At 43.9% G+C, this 19075-nt stretch overlaps 1 protein-coding gene across 4 annotated transcripts in view; it reads left to right on the top strand.

The window, feature by feature from the left end:
• SLC9A9 (solute carrier family 9 member A9) overlaps positions 1–19075 on the top strand; it is a 902600-nt gene that overhangs the window by 574986 nt on the left and 308539 nt on the right. The window lies entirely within an intron of this gene.

Raw genomic sequence — 19075 nt, 5'->3', positions numbered from 1 at the left:
TATAACATAATGTCAAAGCAGATTGCCCTGAAACTACACACTAACTAAACACCAGAAGCGTAACTGGAGAACCCTGGGCTCACTGTCCCCAACAAGAGACCTGCTCCAGAGAACAAAAATATACAAACAGATAATTGCTGAACAACCGGAAAGCCCCCCAAAAACTACCATAAGGAAACAGATCCTCAGTGATCTCAGACCCAACCCTCCAGACCACTGAGATCCTCACTTAGGGCCTCATTTTCTAAAGTATCGCAGGCCTGCAATACTTTAGGTAATGAGGGGCGGGAGGCCGAAGCCGGGGGCAGTCCTGCGCTAGCCGGCAGCAATCGCACCGCCGCGGTGCGATCGCTGCTGGTTTCGCACCCAATAGCACCACCATAGAAGGTGTAGCTATTGGGCGCGAACTAGGACGCGAAAAGGGCCTTACCTTTTCGTCGTCCATGGCGTCTTCGCGGAGTCAGCCCCGGTGACGCCCTGACTCCTCCTCTTCCAGGGCTGACTCCACCCCCATCTTGGTATCGTAAACGATAAGGGACTTTTCGCGTGCGAAACGTCCCTTATCACGCGCGATCCGTCTGGAAAATAAGGTCCTTAGATACTCAAGGTCAATTCTGTTGTCAAAACAACAGAGACTCACTAAAGATCCGTCATGGACGGGTACAGTGCCTGCCCACTAGAACTACCTTCCAGAAGAGCTCCAACAAATACATGACTACTCCCATTTCAAGAAGTAAATAAAGGCCTGGCTCTTCAGCCAGGACTTTAATGTCCAAAGCTGCTGAATTTTCTACAGGAAACTGACAGCATCACCTCAAGTACCTTAGCAATGCTGCTGCAAAAAAATGTTTTGCTATGCTGTTATTTATTCTTGAGTTTGTCATTAGTACTGCATTCCCGGTAGAGCTTAGTTTATATTTGTTGATGTATTTAATGTCAGTCCTAAAGGTGCACCTTTATATTTCCAAGTTTTAATATGATTTGTGCTGCTTTTCAGATTTGATTTACACCTTTTATTGTGAAGCTGCAAATAACCTCTGTTTGTATGCTGCTATTCTAATGTGCTGTAACTCGCTTTGGGTGACTTTCATGTTCAAAAAAAGGCAAATAAATCCAAGTAATAAGTAAATAATTCATCTCAGTCATTATCACCCGATCATAATAAATTACCCTGCTGAAAAAGCTAAACAAAATAATCATGCTTTTTGCTAATTTTCTGCTAATCTTTTTGCACATGATAAGCCTTTGGAAGTTTGCTCCAGAGAACTGGAGTAATAACTGAAAAAGCCCTCCCACTCGTTCCGTGTAAAGCATCTTTTACTAAGGGGTTGCAAACAAGCTCCTCTTGGGAGGGCCATAACACTTGGGAAGGAATATAACTGAATAAGCATTTTTATAAATATTAAGGGCCCAGTCCATGGAAAGCTTTAGATTTCAGTACAAAACTGCCTTTGTTATTCAACTGGTAACCATGCAATATTAAAAAACTGTTAAAAATGCACCTGTTTAAGGAGGCTTTCAACTTGCTTTGATTAATTTATAGCTGATTCTTGATATGAACCATTGAGTTTCTCACTGGTATTGTTCCTGTTTATAATATATATTTTTGTTCATTTGCTCGGAAATGTACTTTTATACATGTTTTTAACTTGGAAACCACTTAGAACATGGGATTGCACAGTCTAATCATTTTTAAAATAAACAAGAATGGGGTAATAGGCTCTCTGAACCTATGCTCACGCACCAAGAATTTTAGCTGCTGTGCTCTGGACGAATTGTAGCTTTTCTAGAGCTACTTGAAGTAACCCCCATCGATGCCGATGCAATAAGATATGCATTCAGCCACATCCCCATGGCTCTCGATGTCGTATTTAAATGAGGGGCTGCGTAAAAAATGGAGCACGCTTGGAAAGAATTGTGAATCTGCAGCGCTCAAATGCACTGGGCACCCACAATTGCAACAGGCGCTCAATATGAGCACCCATTTTTATCCCACTTCTTCAGGCCAATTTCTTTGTTATTTTATTGAGGTTGCTGAAGATGCCCATAGTTAAGTGCCGCTTGCTATGGGCATCTAAATTGTGCGGCCATAAGAACTTTTTTTTTTTTTATCAAGCCAATATACATTTATTTTTCAATACCGTAAGCAATAAATTATAAGTGTCACAACGAAACTAAGTAGGAGGACACACAGAAGATTGCATGTTTTTTATTTCTCATGAGCCCTACGACTCGCAAATTGACTTTACTCCACTTCCAGGTTTGGCGTTAAATTTGCCGCGTTAAAAAATGTGTGTTGGGCGCCAAGCAATTTCGTGCATCTAGGGGTAATCGAGGCCGCATCTACATGGAATTTTCATGTGAGGGACGCTGTTGGCTACGCATTTGTTTTGGCGCACATTTTGGATGAGCTAATCTCTTTATTGCATCGGATGCTAGTCTGGCGTATCCAAAACGCACACCCAACCACACGTAGACCCATGCACTAGGCTGAGCACACTTTATTGCATCGGCTTCATAAACTGCATTACAATAGTCCAGTCAAGAAGTAATTAGTGCATGAATAATTGTGGCCTGATTCTCAGCAGACAGAAAAGCTCTTAATTAGCAAATCGGCTAAAGATTTCCAAATAAAACGTTCATCATAGTTGAAATATATAGTTGAGATGGTAAATCAGAATCCAACCCTACTCTGAGATTCCATTCCCCCAGGGCAAAATCCAGTTTCTGACCATTCACCTTCACATGAAAACCCTCAAGCCTATCTTCTAATCCAGCTCAAAGGGCAATAGATTTACTCCAGTTCAGTGAAATTAATTTATGTTTCCCTACTATTTTTTAACTTTTTATTTATAGTCCAACAAAAAGCATGCACAAAATAAGCAAAACCATGTATCATAGTACAACAAACATCAATACAGTGAGAAATATCTAAAACATTAAAGAATCTTGCATGCTGCAGTTTTGCTTATATCAGATATAAAAATTAACAAAAAAATTGTATCAACATTTAAATCTTTGTTCATTAAAGCTGTTAATATTCATCTAATCCCAAAACCAAGTTTATAAATAAACATTGACTGAAAACTGCTTCCAGCCAACTCTTGTTTTCAGCATTCCTACAGATTATAATGGATTGCTTTACTGAAACTGTATTTTAAGGAGGATATTTTCAAAGAGATATCCATAGGTAAAAGGGTGTTTATCTACAGGAAAAAAAAAAACCCTTTGACAATTCCCTCTCTCCCATGCAGGGAAAAGGGGTAGCACCAGGGGATAGAGTTAGGGGGCGCAATAAAGTACATGCAGTGATTTTAGTACCAAACATCTGCCCTCGGGGCAATAGGGGATGCGTGGGTGGATGGATGGATGAGTGGATGCTTGTGGGGGGGAGGCATACTCTCTCCCACTATCCCCATGCACTCTCATTCCCTCTCTATTTCTCCCTCTTTTCTCACCACTTTCCCCAACTCCTTTCCCTTTTCTCCTCCCCTTCCCCACTCTCACTCAGTCCCTCTTCCCACCTCAGACATCTCTGCTTTGCCAATTTCTTTACCACCATTACATCTTTTTCTCTGGCTGACAAAGCCGGGGAACTTTTGTTGCCTCCATGCATGTAAAGAAATAGTAAAACTTAGTCCATGGGCCTCTTGCCACCATGTGCAAAAGACATATGGCGGGCCTGAAAAAATAAGCCCCGGGGGCCACATCCAGCCCATGGGCCATAGTTTGGGGATTCCTGCCTTTGAAGGAAAGGGGAGATGACAGAGACATTCAAATCCCTCAAAAGTATAAATTATACTCAGAAAGTAAACATTTTCTGGGAGAAAAAAGTTTTAGAATAAGAGGTCATGATATGAGGGCTCCAAGGGAGTAGAATTGGGAGCAACATTCTTAACTGAAAGAGCAGTGGATGCTTAGATTGACCTTGATGGAGATAGAAACCAGGAGAGAATTCAGGAAAGAAGGGGATAAACACAAATGATCTTTAATTGCCAAGGAGAAAGCTAGAGATCAACTGAAGTCCAAGAGGAAGTAATTTGGTGAAGACAGGATGGGCATTTATGGTCCTTATCTGCCATCATATTCTATGTTTCTGGGTTTGTCTATTGATCCTTTTTTTTTTTTTGCGGTTTCCTATTTTTACCATAAAAGGAAAAAAAATGAAAAGTGAAGAAATTGCTTTCACAGACATGAACAGGAACTGTGCAGCTGCAGCAACAGATCTTCACAGCCTTGTGCAGGGGGAACAGTATTTGGATTTCAGATCTGTCAGGAGGCGGTGCAGATCTGGGCCTGGGTGCTGGCTCAGGGAATGCTGCTCTGGGCCATGTACTTGGCCAGTGCAGAGAACGCCATGGCGGACAGGCTGAGCTGAACTTTCAGACCACACAAGTGGTCTCTGAAGTAGGAGGAGGCGGATCAGATCTTCCATCACTGGGGGATCCCGGACGTGGATCTATTTACCTTCCCTTGCAACAGGAAAGTTCCCTGGTACTGCTCCCTGACCAGGTTGGCCGGCCAGCCAGCCACAGACACCTTTGCCCTTCACTGGGGGACAGGCCACCTGTACACATATCCTCCACTTCCATTAGTATCAAAGATCCTGTTGAAGCTTCGCCAGGACAGGCTCCTCATAACCCTCCCATTGGCCGAGACAAGTTTGGTTCCTGCTCCTGCGGGATCTCTCCCAGTGGGACCTGGTCCATCTTGGTACTGCCCCAGACTTCCTCACACAGGATCAGGGGAGGCTGCACCACCCAAACCACCAGGCCCTGCCCCTCATGTCCTGGATGCTGAGTGGTTGATCTTGCAGCCTCGAGTCCTGATGGCTTGAGAAAGACTTCCACCAGGAAATCTTATGCTTCAAAATGGAGGAGGTTTACCATCTGATGTGAGCAGAAAGGTCTTGAGCCCTTCTCCTGTCCTGTCTGGTAACTCCTGGATTACCTGCTGCACCTGTCAGAGGCTGGGCTTAAAACCAACTCCATTCAAGTACATCTGAGTGCCATAGGTGCTTACCACCAGGAGGTGGATGATTCACCCATCTCAGTGCAGCCCATGGTAGGGCGATTTATGCATGGGTTGCTTCAGTGCGGCCTCCCCTGAGGCCCCCTGCAGTTTCTTGGGACTTAACATGGTGCATTTGAATCGCAGTGCTCCTCTACCCTCAAGTATTTGACTTAGAAGGTCATATTCTTGGTGGCGATCAGGTTGGCATGCAGGGTCAATGAACTGCATCCCTTGGTGACTTATCCACCCTACACAAGATTCTTCCATGACCGAGTGGTTCTGTGCACTTACCCTAACTTCCTAACGAAGATGGTGACGGATTTCCATCTTAACCAATCCATTGTTCTGCCTACCTTCTTCCTGAGACCTCATTCTAACCAAGGGGAGAGGACGCCTTACCCAGTGGGGGACACAGTCCACCAGCTCCTTGTCTCTTTTGACCCTATTAGGCTGGTAGTGGCTGTTGCTAATCAGACTCTCTCCACCTGGCTAGTGGACTGTATTTCCTTCTGCTATGTCCAGGCGGGGCTGCAACTGGAGGACCATGTCACAGCTCATGCTGTTAGTGTTGCACTGCAGGTGGACCCTTGGGCCAAGGTGGGGTTGATGTAATCCGTAGGTAGGGACCTACGGGTCCCCACCATCGGCAGGCGGAGTGGGCTGATGAACAGAGGCCAGCTGGAGCTTCACAACTACCAGTCCTCGTTTTCCGCGGGTTGAGCCTTTGGGTGCCGGGGCCGCCTGGACTTAGGTGGGCCTCTGTGTGACGTCGATGTGGAGATCGGTTCAGCCCAGAGACAACAGGTGAAAGATGGTACAGTCTTATGCTGGATGGGGTAGGGTCCTTGAAACTCAGGTGCCATTGGAACGGAGGCAGACAGGGGGCACCCGAGCAAGAGCAGGCCGAAGCCAGAATGAACCAAGTCCAGGCGATAAGCTTGAGAGGCGTCAAGGTACAGGCTTGAGTCAGGGCTGGCGGCAATCCGGAGGCGGTGGCAAGCAAGGCTGAGGTCTGAACACAAAGATAGATGAATGTAGTCACATGATACGAAGGTCTGAATCCGGGGATAGACAATAGCGTAGTCAGGCGAGGCAGAGGTCTGGGTCTGGAGATAGGCAGTAGCGTAGTTAGGTGAAGCAGAGTCAAAGTCTGTGTAAGCAATCCGAGGAATGGAATAAGACAGGAACGAGGAGACAGGAACCAGGAAAAACGAGGAGCAGGATTGTAGAGATGAATCTCTAGGAGGCAATGAGTACTCAACCAGTGAAGGGACCTGTTGCAAAGGCAAAGCTAGGGAGCGGAGCTTGCGCTTAACTATAGTAGCTCTGCTGATGTCATCATCCAGGGCCGTGACTAGGTTCCCGCCGCGGTCCCTACTTAAGCAACAGTGAAGCGCGCGTGTGTGCCTTGGGAGGGGCACGGCGCTGAGAAGGAGCATGTCTCCACGGGCCACACGGAGAGGGCCGATGAGAAGCAATGGACCCGGTGGCTGGACCGGGGATGCTGGGGACTGCAGCGGGGCCGTAGGTTTCCGGGGGAGGCCCGATGATGGAGCTGACGGTCCACCGCCAATAGCGAGAAGGAACCAGGAGCTGGGATCACTGCAGCAAGGTGAGGGGGCCATGCCGTGGGTCTGCCGCAGACGGCACGCATAACAGTTAGAGCCTTGGCAACTTCCGTGGCTCACATGCATGCAGTTCCACTGGGGGAGATCTGCAAAGCTGCGACATGGTGCTCCCTCCACACCTTCGCTGCTCGTTATTGTCTGGACGAGGACAGCTGTTGGGATAGCAGATTCAGCCAGACTGTCCTCAGGAACCTCTTTCAGTAGTGAACCCAACTCTTCTTGCCTAAGGCCCCTGGGTTGAGGTCACTCGCCCCGCTATTACTCTGTTGCTGTGCCTATTGGCACCTGCTTGGTATCTGTTGGTGCCATTATTTTTGGGGCCAGTCTGTAGCTAGGGATTCACCCATATGTGAGGGCTACCATCCTGCTTGTCCTAGGAGAAATCAAAGTTGCTTGCCTGTAACAGGTGTTCTCCTAGGATAGCAGGATGTTAGTCCTCAAGAAACCCACCTGCGGAGTTGGGTTTGTGTAGTTTGTTGTTTTATTTTTTCATAATCTGCTTACAAGACTGAAGAGAGACCCTGTGAGGATGCGTGGCTAGCGGCATGCTGGCACCACTGGAGAAGTGGCCAGGGCGGTTGCCTTGTGAAGAGTCCCTACTGCCAGGAAGTGCAGATCTATAAGTGACCGTGTCTGTGATTTGTTTTCTGGAACTTTATTCTCTGCACTGCAGTGCACTGTTCAAAAGTGCACCCGCTGTGAATTTTCATCCGCAGTCAAGTATTCAGTGAAAGGATTTATTTTTTTAACAACAGCTGATCTGTGCAGCGTGTTTTATTTATTGCAAGATGTAGAAAATCTCTACAGGAAGTCTTACGGGCTTGAAAGTCTTCCCCCCCCCCCCGGTCAGGAAAAGAACTGGGGAGCCTGGATGAGAACGTGGCCCCGGCATTCCTCAGTGAGGCACCTTACCCAGTGGGGGCCACATTACATCACCAGTTCAACCCAAGTGTTCTCTTTTTGGCTTTTCCCTTCATTCCCTTACCCCCATGGCACCTAACCTCAAAGTGTCTACTTACAGGCAAAGCAAATGCAATCAATCCCAAGATTACTTTACATGGAGAATAACGGGTACTGCCCTTTATCTTGTATGTCAAAATAAAAAATAAGGTATACACGTTGGGTGACGGTTACTTATCCTCTCAACAACACTATACTATCACATGAACATAAGAGAGGTAGCAAAACTTTATTGATAACGTTATATCACACTCACATAAAAATGTGTCATGTGTCACAAAACATTACATTCATACCCATTCACTCATTAAAAACACATGTGCAGCACCAATAACATCCTATAATATCATATCAAATATGTATCTAGAAATCCCTGTGGTATATCTACCACTTACAACCCTTAAATGGTACCACAGGGATTTCTAGATACATATTTGATATGATATTATAGGATGTTATTGGTGCTGCACATGTGTTTTTAATGAGTGAATGGGTATGAATGTAATGTTTTGTGACGCATGACACATTTTTATGTGATTGTGATATAAAGTTATCAATAAAGTTTTGTCACCTCTCTTAAGTTCATGTGATAAAATAAAAAATAATACAGCCATGTAGAAACTTAAACAATCTTGTATTGATAGATCAATAATAATCCTTAAGATTTAAGCGCAGACGTACAGAAGATGGATAGACAAACTGAGTAGAAGCTCAGGTCGATTGAGAGAGTCATTAGTGCTTGATACCGAGCTTTTCCACAGCTTGCAAAGATCTTTCTTTACTAAGGGGCCCTCGGGTAATTGTTTTTCTTAGGCATATACATCAGTTTAAGGCAGGGATTTAATAAAATATTTTGCTGTGCCCCTGTGCTTCCATTAATGCTTTAACGTGTCATATTTTTCTCAGAAGGCAAGAAAACAATCTAGCGAAAAAGAGGGATGTGCTGATTGATACTGCTGTGAAAAGGAAAGTCAGAAATTCGGAGGGGGCAGGGGAGGTTTCACTGTGTTTTTTTCCGGTGGCTATATAAAACAGAAAACCTAAGCCATGCATGCAATGTGTAACATGCTTTACTTAGGCAACTCCATTTTAATTAACTTTTAACAGTTTTGTAATTCCGCACACTCCTGTTTATTGGCCTTGACTGGAAATTTTTTGGTAAAGAATCTAGTTATGCACTTAGCATAATAGAGCTCCGTCTGACCTGTACATCTGTGAAATTATCGCCGCTTGTTTTCACAGAAGCTTTTTCCCCTGACCAATTGAGCCACAGGAGCCCTGAGCCGTTTCATAATACTGTGTTTATATTTCCTGCTGGGAATCCAATCTCAGCCACGCTGACTTCACCTGGAGAGTTCCCTTTCACCTAGAATGCACTTGCTGTTAAGAACAAGCTGTCTTGCAGGCAGGTCTAAAGTAGTTTAAGTCTTGTCCATACAGTCTGATAAGCTCTAGAGCTTGTTCCTAAGCATTAGGAAGCTCCTTTTGCAAAATGATTTCTCATATGCTACATCCCTGGTGACATCAGCAAGACGTTCCACTCAGAACTAGCGGAGCCTATTTTTTTCCAGAACACGTGCACACATATCCGAGCATATAAATGGATCCCCAAAACAGTACCCTGATGTATCCTGAAAATTTGGTACGGATAACACCCCAAACACAAAAGCTTTTAGGAGGACACACCTTCAGACACAGACACAATGATCTCATAAGCCTTCTTCCCTTTGGAAAGGAGGCTGAAAAGGCCTTCCGATATATAAAACCATTTGGGTGCGTCCGCCTCTTACTGATTATTGATAATTCAAAGACCATGCGGAACTAGGGAAGGAAGTTCGCATCACTGGCTACCCATTCATTTGCATGTGGCTTCTGGTCATTGATGAGCTTTCCGGTTTCATGGGAAGTTTTAATTTTAATGTACTTATATCTCACATGTTTATGGCAATTTTTCATAACTTCAAGTGTTAGTTTTTATGACTGGTTTGTCAAGATTGCCATCCATTAGAAAGTACACTGTGTGTGCTAATGGTTGAATACCATTTAAAAATCCAATAAAAAATGACACTGCATCCTATTACCATCTCCTCTTTGATTCTTTGCTAGTCCTACTTGCCTGTCTTTCTTTTTATCTTTTATTTTGCACTTGTACAAGATATGTGGGGTGGGGGGGGGGGGGGGGAAGAGGAAGAGAAATTATAAGGTGGAATGGTGTTGATTAACAAGCTAAGATATTGTAAGTAATACTATTAACTTTATATTATTAAATGATGTGGATGTTAAAACTGAGATTTCAGGTACTGTGAGGATCATTTTTAAATATATTTCTATGGGTCAAAGTACCCACAGAAATGGTCTTTTGCAAAATTGCATTCATGTTCACAAATTAATATTGCCTTATATATCTCAAATCTCTTAGTGCAAAGTAAAGCCAGAACAGTTAAATATTTGATAGTGAGATTGTTCATACCACCCGTGCATCTTCGGGAAACATGTTCACTTTTGTTGAATGCCAACGGGTCGCATGTAATCCTAAATCTCGCTAAGGCTGCCTTATTTTTTTTTAGAATTTTCAGAGAATGCAATTAAACTTTTTTTTTTCAGAATCATAAAGGAAGAAAGTTTTACTTTCCTTTGTGAGTCTTTTTATCAATACGTTACGTCAGGTTCACTGTGATATTTATTTGAAACAAAGAAGAATCCTCAGACCTCTTGGAATTCAATTGTGTTTCAAATATTCTTCTAATGTAGTGCTATGCAGCTCTGTGCGTATTAACATTTCTCAAGAATAGTCAAATCCTCCATACCTCAGGTTCATTATCTGTTCCTCCAAACGACGACAGACTTTTTACAACTTCGGCCACATGATCTGTAGAATAACTAGGTTAAATAGGTTGCAGATCACCAGAACCAGGTCTGCAAATTCATCTTTGAGTTCCTTAAGAGCTCTGGGGCGAATGCTCTCTAGCCCTGATGATTTGTTATTCTTTGATCTGAGTTTTTACATCCTCCAGTTTCACAACAGTTCCATCTAAGTCACTCAGAATCATCACCATCAAAAAATGTTCCGGTGCGGGTATGACCCCGACATCTTTCTCAGTAAAGACAGAGGCAAAGAATTCATTTGGTTTTTCTGCTACCTCCCTGTCCTCCCTGGCCACCTCTTTCACTACTCGGCCATCTGATGGCCCAGCTGAACCCCTCACAGGCTTTTTGCTTCATACTTGGAAAAAGGTTTTATGACTTGGTTTTATCTCTATGGCAAGCTTTTTTTCAAATTCTCTCTTAGTCTGCTCAATTATTTATTATTTATTTATTTGTTTAAATTCTTTTCTATACCGTCGCTAAGTTAAATACCATCGCAACGGTTTACATGTTGGCACATAAATTAAGGTGCTAGAATGCGTACTGTAGTACATTCTAACAGGTGCCGCAAAAGGTACAGTTACAATGAATAATAAGAAAAAAAACAATCAATTGTTTAGTGAAGTAGGTCATGCCCAGGAGTACCTGTAATGTATTAATCACAGGTAAAATTCCTATTCTCTGTGTTTTTCAATTATGTTTGTTGTGAAATCGAGTTGCTCATTCTGAGAGTAGTGCAGTATGCTGGTGCTCTTCTGCCTTTCCTGTATGTTTTCTATTCTCCAGTCTCTTTATAGAATGCTTGTTTAAAAAGCCATGTTTTTAAACTTTTCTTAAAGGTTTTGAGATCTCTTTGCAATCTGATCTCTGGAGGCATTGTGTTCCAAAGTGTGCCTGCTAGTGATAAGGCCCTTTCTCTCACTTGGGTTAGTCTCGCCGTCTTTACTGAAGGAATGGTTAAGAGTGCTTTATTTGCTGAACGAAGGTTTCTGTGTGGGACGTGTACTCTTAGGCCTGGATTTATCAAAATGCGGTAAGTACCGCATGCAATAGCAAAAGGGGTGTGTTTTATGCTAATATAGCATTTATCGCTAATTACCTGTGCGAAGAGCTAAGTTAGCACAAATTGCGATACCATTTTCAGATTCTGCGATAAGTGCCAGACCTGTTGCATTTCCTTCATTCAGCCACCAGGGGACCATTGTTAATGGTCCTAGACACACGGGAGAGAGAGAGAGAGAGAGAGACTGGCCATAATGTCATGGCCCATAGGTAGGTATTTGTATCCCTATGGTAGGCCCACCTAGATTTGATGGCCTTTGGAGTGAGGAAATTCACTCCAAGATGAGATTTGGGTAAGGTTCTCTCAACTTAGCTTGAGGGACTCTCTACCTGGGTAACATCAAGCTAGGTTGAGAAAACCTTGCCCAAATCTCATCTTGGAGTGAGTTTCCAATCCAAAGGCCAGCAAATCTTCACAAGAGACCACTGTTCTGTTCGTAGGTGTCACGTAGAATGTCAAAGTGGCCCCTAACCCCCTACACTTTTACCTAAATCCCACCTCGAGTTACTAGGTGGGCCTACCATAGGGATACAAATACCTACCTATGGGCCATGACATTATGGCCAATCTCTCTCTCTCTCGCTCTCTCTCTCTCTCAGGCTGTGGACCCGTCAATTCACCTGAAATACGACTTACGGGAGACATCGCAAATGGCGATGAAACCTTACCACACGGTCACGGCAGCTATCGCACAGCCTAACACCATCCAAAGAGGTGTAGTTAAAATCGGCATTACGGCTGTGCAATAGCTCATCGCAGACAGGCTAACCCATACGATATGGTGCGATCGCATGCGTTAAACACGTTTTCGCATGCGTTAAGGGCCTATCGCATCTGTTAACGGGGCTTTTCGCATGCGATAAGCCCTTAACGCATGCGAAAACGCCTTATCGCATTTTGATAAATGACCCCCTTAGTGCTGTGTTTAGCCAGTCAGCATTTTCATCATGTATTAGTTTATGTATGGTACATAAGGCTTTGTATTTTATTCTGTGTTCAATGGGTAGCCAATGTAAGTCCGCTAGAGTGTCGGTTATATGGTCTCTCCATTTTCTGGTTAGTATTCTAGCTGCTCTGTTTTGAAGTATTTGAAGTGGTCTTAGAGTTGTATTCGGGAGTCCTAGTAAAAGTGCATTACATTAGTCAGTGCTGGAGAAAACTAGAGCCTGAAGTACTGTTCTGAAATCAGCTGGTGTTAATAGTGGTTTTAGTTTTCTGAGGATCTTGAGTTTTGCATTTAGCGATATGTGCTGTTTTAGATTTATTTCTGGGTCCATTATTATTCCAAGGTTCCATACTTTTTCAGCTTTTCAATTTTTTTTGTTGTTGTTTTTGAGTATTATTGAATGATTTCGATATTTTTTTTCAAGATCATGAGAGGTCTTGAACGAGTAGATGTGACTCGGTTATTTACACTTTCGAATAGTAGAAGGACTAGGGGGCATTCCATGAACTTAGGAAGTAACACATTTAAGACTAATTGGAGAAAATTCTTTTTCACTCAACGCAAAATAAAGCTCTGGAATTTGTTGCCAGAGGAGGTGGTTAGTGCAGTTAGTGTAGCTGGGTTCAAAAAAGGTTTGGATAAGTTCTTGGAGGAGAAGTCCATTAATGGCTATTGATCAATTATACTTGGGGAGTGGCCATTGCTATTGATTGCATCAGTAGCATGGGTTCTTCTTAGTGTTTGGGTAATTGCCAGGTTCTTGTGGCCTGGTTTTGGCCTCTGTTGGAAACAGGATGCTGGGCTTGATGGACCCTTGGTCTGACCCAGCATGGCAATTTCTTATGTTCTTATGTTCCTAGGCACGCGTGCGCACACCACCGGGCCCTCTTATGAAGACGCTAAGGTGGGAACCTCAGGGGCATCCCCAGCTGATGACATCACTTGGTCAGGGTTCTTAAGCACCGCCTTCGCCCCCTGCTAGCTGACTTGGCAACGAGTTCCATTGCTACTCTACTTGCTCCTGTCTCCTCGGACCTGTGGTGGCTGTCTCGAAACTTCCTTGGACTCTGGACCCTGGCTCAGGTACCCACTCCTCGGGGGCCTGCTTGCACTCTTTCCGGAGTCCTGGTCTCCTGGCTTCCCCTGCTCCTTGGGCTAGCCCTGTGCCTTCCAGGAGTCCTACTCGCCAGCTCCCCCGCTTCTCGGGGTTGCCTCTGGGAACTGCCATACCACTTGGGAGACTCATCTCCGTGCTTCCCTGCTCCTCGGGGCAGTGCCTACATTCTACGTCGGTGACTGCCTGTGCTTCCCCACTCCTTGGGGCAAGTGCCTACGGTCCACACTGGTGTCTTCCTGTGCTTCCCCTCTCCAGGGTAGTGCCTACATTCTAATCTGAGGACCAGAGACTGTCTGTGCTTCCCCGCTCCTCGGGGCAGTGCCTACGTTTCACACCGGTGATTGCCCGTGCTTCCCTGCTCCTTGGGACTGCATCTTTGTTTGATTCAGTGACTGTTCTCACACCTCCCCTGCTTCTCGGGGTTGCTTACGTCATTACCTAGAGACCCGGCTCGGGCTTCCCCGCCCCGCAGGATAGCCTACATCATCGCATCAGTACCTTCCTTGCTACATAGATCCGCCCCTTGGGGCTGTCTCAGCAGTATACTTCCTGCACCGCCTGCCTAGTGCTTCCCGCTCCTTGGGCCAAGGGTCCACAAAATCCACAAACCATAACATAGTGCTACCAGACAATGGCAATTTACATGCTGGCACAACGCAGTAGTATTTCTCTTACTGTGATAGTGGATCCAACCTTATTTCCTCAAAAGAACAAACTTTATTTCATCGGGATCTGCCATCCCTCCTCCTGACGGCTTTGGAATTGAACATTCAATACTTACAGATCTTTCTTTTCCCAAAAGTTCTCAACATATATTTTTCTGCAAGAAAACCTTGTTCTACAAGAGCATATGAGTTCAAATGATCATGGTTTTCAGAATGGTGTTAGCATAGTTCCGTGGATCGATTTGTATGTCCATTTACATATCTTCTAAACTACAGGTCCTCTCAATCTGAATCAGATCTTTCCTCCTTTTCAGTGAGAATTGATTTCAGCACCATTGTGGCCTATTTTCAAGTTAGTGGTAATAAAAGTCCAACTCATTCACATACATATATATATATATATATATATATATGTATATATATATATATATATATATATATGTATATATATATTTCTGAAAGTATTTTAGCCTGTCAAACTTCTGATAATTAAGTTACCAGTTCCATTAGCTTATGAAATTGCCTTTCACATCACTGGTATCAGCTTCTCTTCAAGACACTATTCCTCGAAACAGTTGTCTCAGCCTGGTCTTTGGTCTTTAATCCATGTTCTGCTTTGCATGCAGTTCTTCCATACTAGGGTGAGGTTCTGCACCTGCCTGGAGTTCTGTCATAGACTGTGATGGCTTTCCATATCAAACAAGCCATCCTGTTACTAACATTCTTTTTGAGCACTCATAAAAGTAACATAAGAACAGGCCATACTGGGTCAGACCAAGGGTCCATCAAGCCCAGCATCCTGTCTCCAACAGTGGCCAATCCAGGCCATAAGAACCTGGCAAGTTCCCAAAAACTAAGTCTATCCCATGTTACTGTTGCTAGTAATAGCAGTGGCTATTTTCTATCGGGCCGATACAGTAAAGCGCGGCCATGGTTACCCGGTTTTTAACCCACTTTGGGGACACGTTTTGGACGTGTAAGGTGTACTCGCGATTCAGTATTGGCTTTTATGCGTCCTTACCGCTTGCTGAAAAGGACGCGTATCCCTTTCCGCCCGCTGCATGTATATGACATGTTAATGATCAGATTAGCTATTCCCTCCGATACAGTAACGTGCGCCCAAATTATCGCCCTGTTAACCAGCTTATTTATTGTGTCTTTAACCTGAGTATTTACCGCCTACACTGTCCCTGGCGTTAGATGGGAGCCGCACCAGGCTAGGGTTAAACTGTACATCTCTGAGGCTCCGGGCATGGACGCCTCTATGGACACTGGCTAGGTGGGCATCCGCTAGGCGTCCTGAGGCTCCGGGGTCCAGCGGAGACATGGACGCCTCTATGGATGCCTCTACGAACGCCTCTACAGACGCCTATATGGACGCCTCTACAGACGCCCTTACGGACGTCTCTACGGACACCTATATGGAGACTTCCTCCTGCGTCTAGAATAAGGCTGCAGTAGACGCAGAAATAAGAACGCATAGCTGAGTTGAGAATACAAACTAGAATTCACAGTGTTGCAGATCCATTTATGTATTGTTAAGACATTTTTATGTGCTACCATTCAAACTGTACACCAGAGAATCCACAGTGTGGCATATCCATGTATGTACTGGGAAACTTGGATGTCTGGCCGGGCGCTCAAGGCAGCGGGGCCTACAGGCGGGGAAGGTCCATGAATGGAAGCCGTGACCTCAGACGTACAAGGTCGCGACGTCCGTTCATGGACCTTCCCGCCTGTATCTGGGCATCCATGATCGGAGGCACTGCTCCCTTGAGCGCCCGGCCAGACGTCCAAGGTCGCGGCTTGGATGTCCGGCCAGGCGCTCAAAGCAACAGGGTCTGTAGAAAAGAACCATCCACTTACCTGATGGAATGACATTTTAAATGACATTTGAAATGACAGGTACCAGCGCACCCTGGATACTGTATAGGCGCTGCATACCGCTCTATACAGTAAAATGGATTGCGAAAGCCTACAATGCGCTTTGGACGCCGCTTGGATTTGCGTCTAATTTGAATACTGAATCAAGCGGTATGTGAACCAAAATATGCGCGTGGCAAATGAGCAGGCGTCCGGCATTGCCGCACTGTTTCTTACGCGTTCTTACTGTATCGGCCCGTTTGTCAATTAACAGCAGATAATGGACTTCTCCAAGAACTTATCCAATCCTTTTAAACCCAGCTACACTAACTGCACTAACCAGATTCCCTGGCAAAAAATTCCGGAGTTTAATTGTGCGTTGAGTGAAAAAGTACTTTCTCCGATTAGTTTTAAATGTGCCACATGCTAACTTCATGGAGTGCCCCCTAGTCCTTCTATTATCTGAAATAACCAATTCATATTTACCTGTTCTAGACCTCTCATGATTTTAAACACCTCTATCATATCCCCCCTCAGCCGTCTCTTCTCCAAACTGAAAAGTTCTAACCTCTTTAGTCTTTCCTCATAGGGGAGCTGTGCCATCCTCTTTATCATTTTGGTCGCCCTTCTCTGTACCTTCTCCATCGCAACTATATCTTTTTTGAGATGCGGCGACCAGAATTGTACACAGTATTCAAGGTGCGGTCTCACATTATTATCCCAACATTCTGTTTGCTTTTTTGATTGCAACAGCACACTGAACCGACAATTTCAATGTGTTATCCACCTTGATGCCTAGATCTCTTTCTTGGGTGGTTGCTCCTAATATGGAACCTAACATTGTATAACTATAGCATGGGTTATTTTTCCCTATATGCATCACTTTGAACTTATCCACATTAAATTTCATCTGCCATTTGGATGCCCAATTTTCCAGGCTCACAAGGTCTTCCTGCAATTTATCACAATTTGCTTGTGATTTAACTATTCTGAATAATTTTGTATCATCTGCAAATCTGATTACCTCACTCATCATATTTCTTTCCAGATCATTTATAAATATATTGAAAAGTAAGGGTCCCAATACAGATCCCTGAGGCACTCCACTGCCCACTCCCTTCCACTGAGAAAATTGTCCATTTAATCCTACTCTCTGTTTCCTGTCTTTTAGCCAGTTTGTAATCCACGAAAGTACATCGCCACCTATCCCATGACTTTTTACTTTTCCTAGAAGCCTCTCATGAGGAACTTTGTCAAATGCCTTCTGAAAATCCAAGTACGCTACATCTACCGGTTCACCTTTATCCACATGTTTGTTTATTAATTCCTTCAAAAAAGTGAAGCAGATTTGTGAGGCAAGTCTTGCCTTGGGTAAAGCCATGCTGACTTTGTTCCATTAAACCATGTCTTTCTATATGTTCTGTGATTTTGATATTTAGAACACTTTCCACTATTTTTCCTGGCACTGAAGTCAGGCTAACTAGTCTGTAGTTTCCTGGATCACCCCTGGAGCCCTTTTATAATATTGGGGTTACATTAGCCACCCTCCAGTCTTCAGGTACAATGGATGATTTTAATGATAGGTTACAAATGTTTACTAATAGGTCTGAAATGTCATTTTTTAGTTCCTTCAGAACACAGGTGTATACCATCCGGTCCAGGTGATTTTCTACTCTTCAGCTTGTCAATCAGGCCTACAACAGCTTCTAGGTTCACCATGATTTGGTTCAGTCTGTCTGAATCATTACCCAGTAAAATTGTCACTTTAGGGTATGGATCAGCATTAGATTGCTGCAATAGAAGGACTCTGACCACTACGTTTGGTTTCATTTCTATTTGTCTCTTCCAATCCTGCCAAACTGGACATGGCGGTGGCCACACATACATTGTCAAGCTGGATATGGATCACTGCTATACTCTAGCAGTCCTACATGTGGCAGATACTTTTTAAGGCTCACCATTTTAGAGCCATAGTTGTATCAGTAGCTCATCTACGAGCACTGCTGCTTCAAGAAATCTGCAAAGCTGCAACTTGCTTAGTAGTGCATATCTTTTCTGTGCCATTCATGTCTGTAAGACCTATAAAATACTGACATATTTCGGACAAGCAGTTTTGTGTGGCCTGTTCACCTAGTACTCTACTCTCCATGGTGGGGTCCAGGTTGCTTATTCAGATAAAGCTCTGCTGCAACCTTTGGGACATCTCACATATAATGACTAATTCAGCCTGCATATCGACACAAAAAGCAAGTTTGCTTACCATAAACTGTGTTTTCCATAGATAGCAGGAAGAATTTGCCATAGAATACCCACATGCCTCCCTGGAGAGTCAACTACCTAGCTAGAATTAGCTCTGCAGTTGACTGAGAAGATTCGTTAGGCAATGCTCAGGAGGGAATTCCTGCACATGATCAGTAGAGCAAAAGCTCTACCAGCTAAGAGAAAGGTTTGTTCAGTGCCACTGGATGACAAAACCCACATGTAATGGCTACTTCTTCCTGTTATCTAAGGAAAACACTGTTTACAATAAGCATACTTGCTATCTCCTCTTCTTTTAATTATTCCCATACCCACCTCTGTTATAACACAGACATACAAAGATCGTGTCCATTCCCCTAAACAACATCTATCAGTGCTAGAAAAGGTAACTATTAGTGGGAATTTTGCAAAAAAAGAGCTGAGAAATGGCAAGAATATCAAAAGACAGGGTGAAATTGAACCATAAGTATATCAGACTTTATTATAAAAAGAGAAATTGGATAATCTCCACTCATTTCTGTCTGGAAATGGGAACCAGCCATGGTAATGAATCTTGCTGAGCTATTGAAATACCTATCAGAAACAAACGATATTTTCCATTAGGAAGATAAGGCATGTAGAGATGATGTATTACGAGTGCAAACCAGTTTATTAAAAGGCTATCTTGTAAAGAAGAAAACTTTAATAATAATGTAA

The sequence above is a fragment of the Rhinatrema bivittatum genome, chromosome 9 (genome assembly GCF_901001135.1).
Source record: "Rhinatrema bivittatum chromosome 9, aRhiBiv1.1, whole genome shotgun sequence".
Lineage (NCBI taxonomy): Eukaryota > Metazoa > Chordata > Amphibia > Gymnophiona > Rhinatrematidae > Rhinatrema > Rhinatrema bivittatum.
The sequence above is the reverse complement of the archived record's forward strand: the minus strand, read 5'-3'. Positions and strand labels throughout refer to the sequence as shown.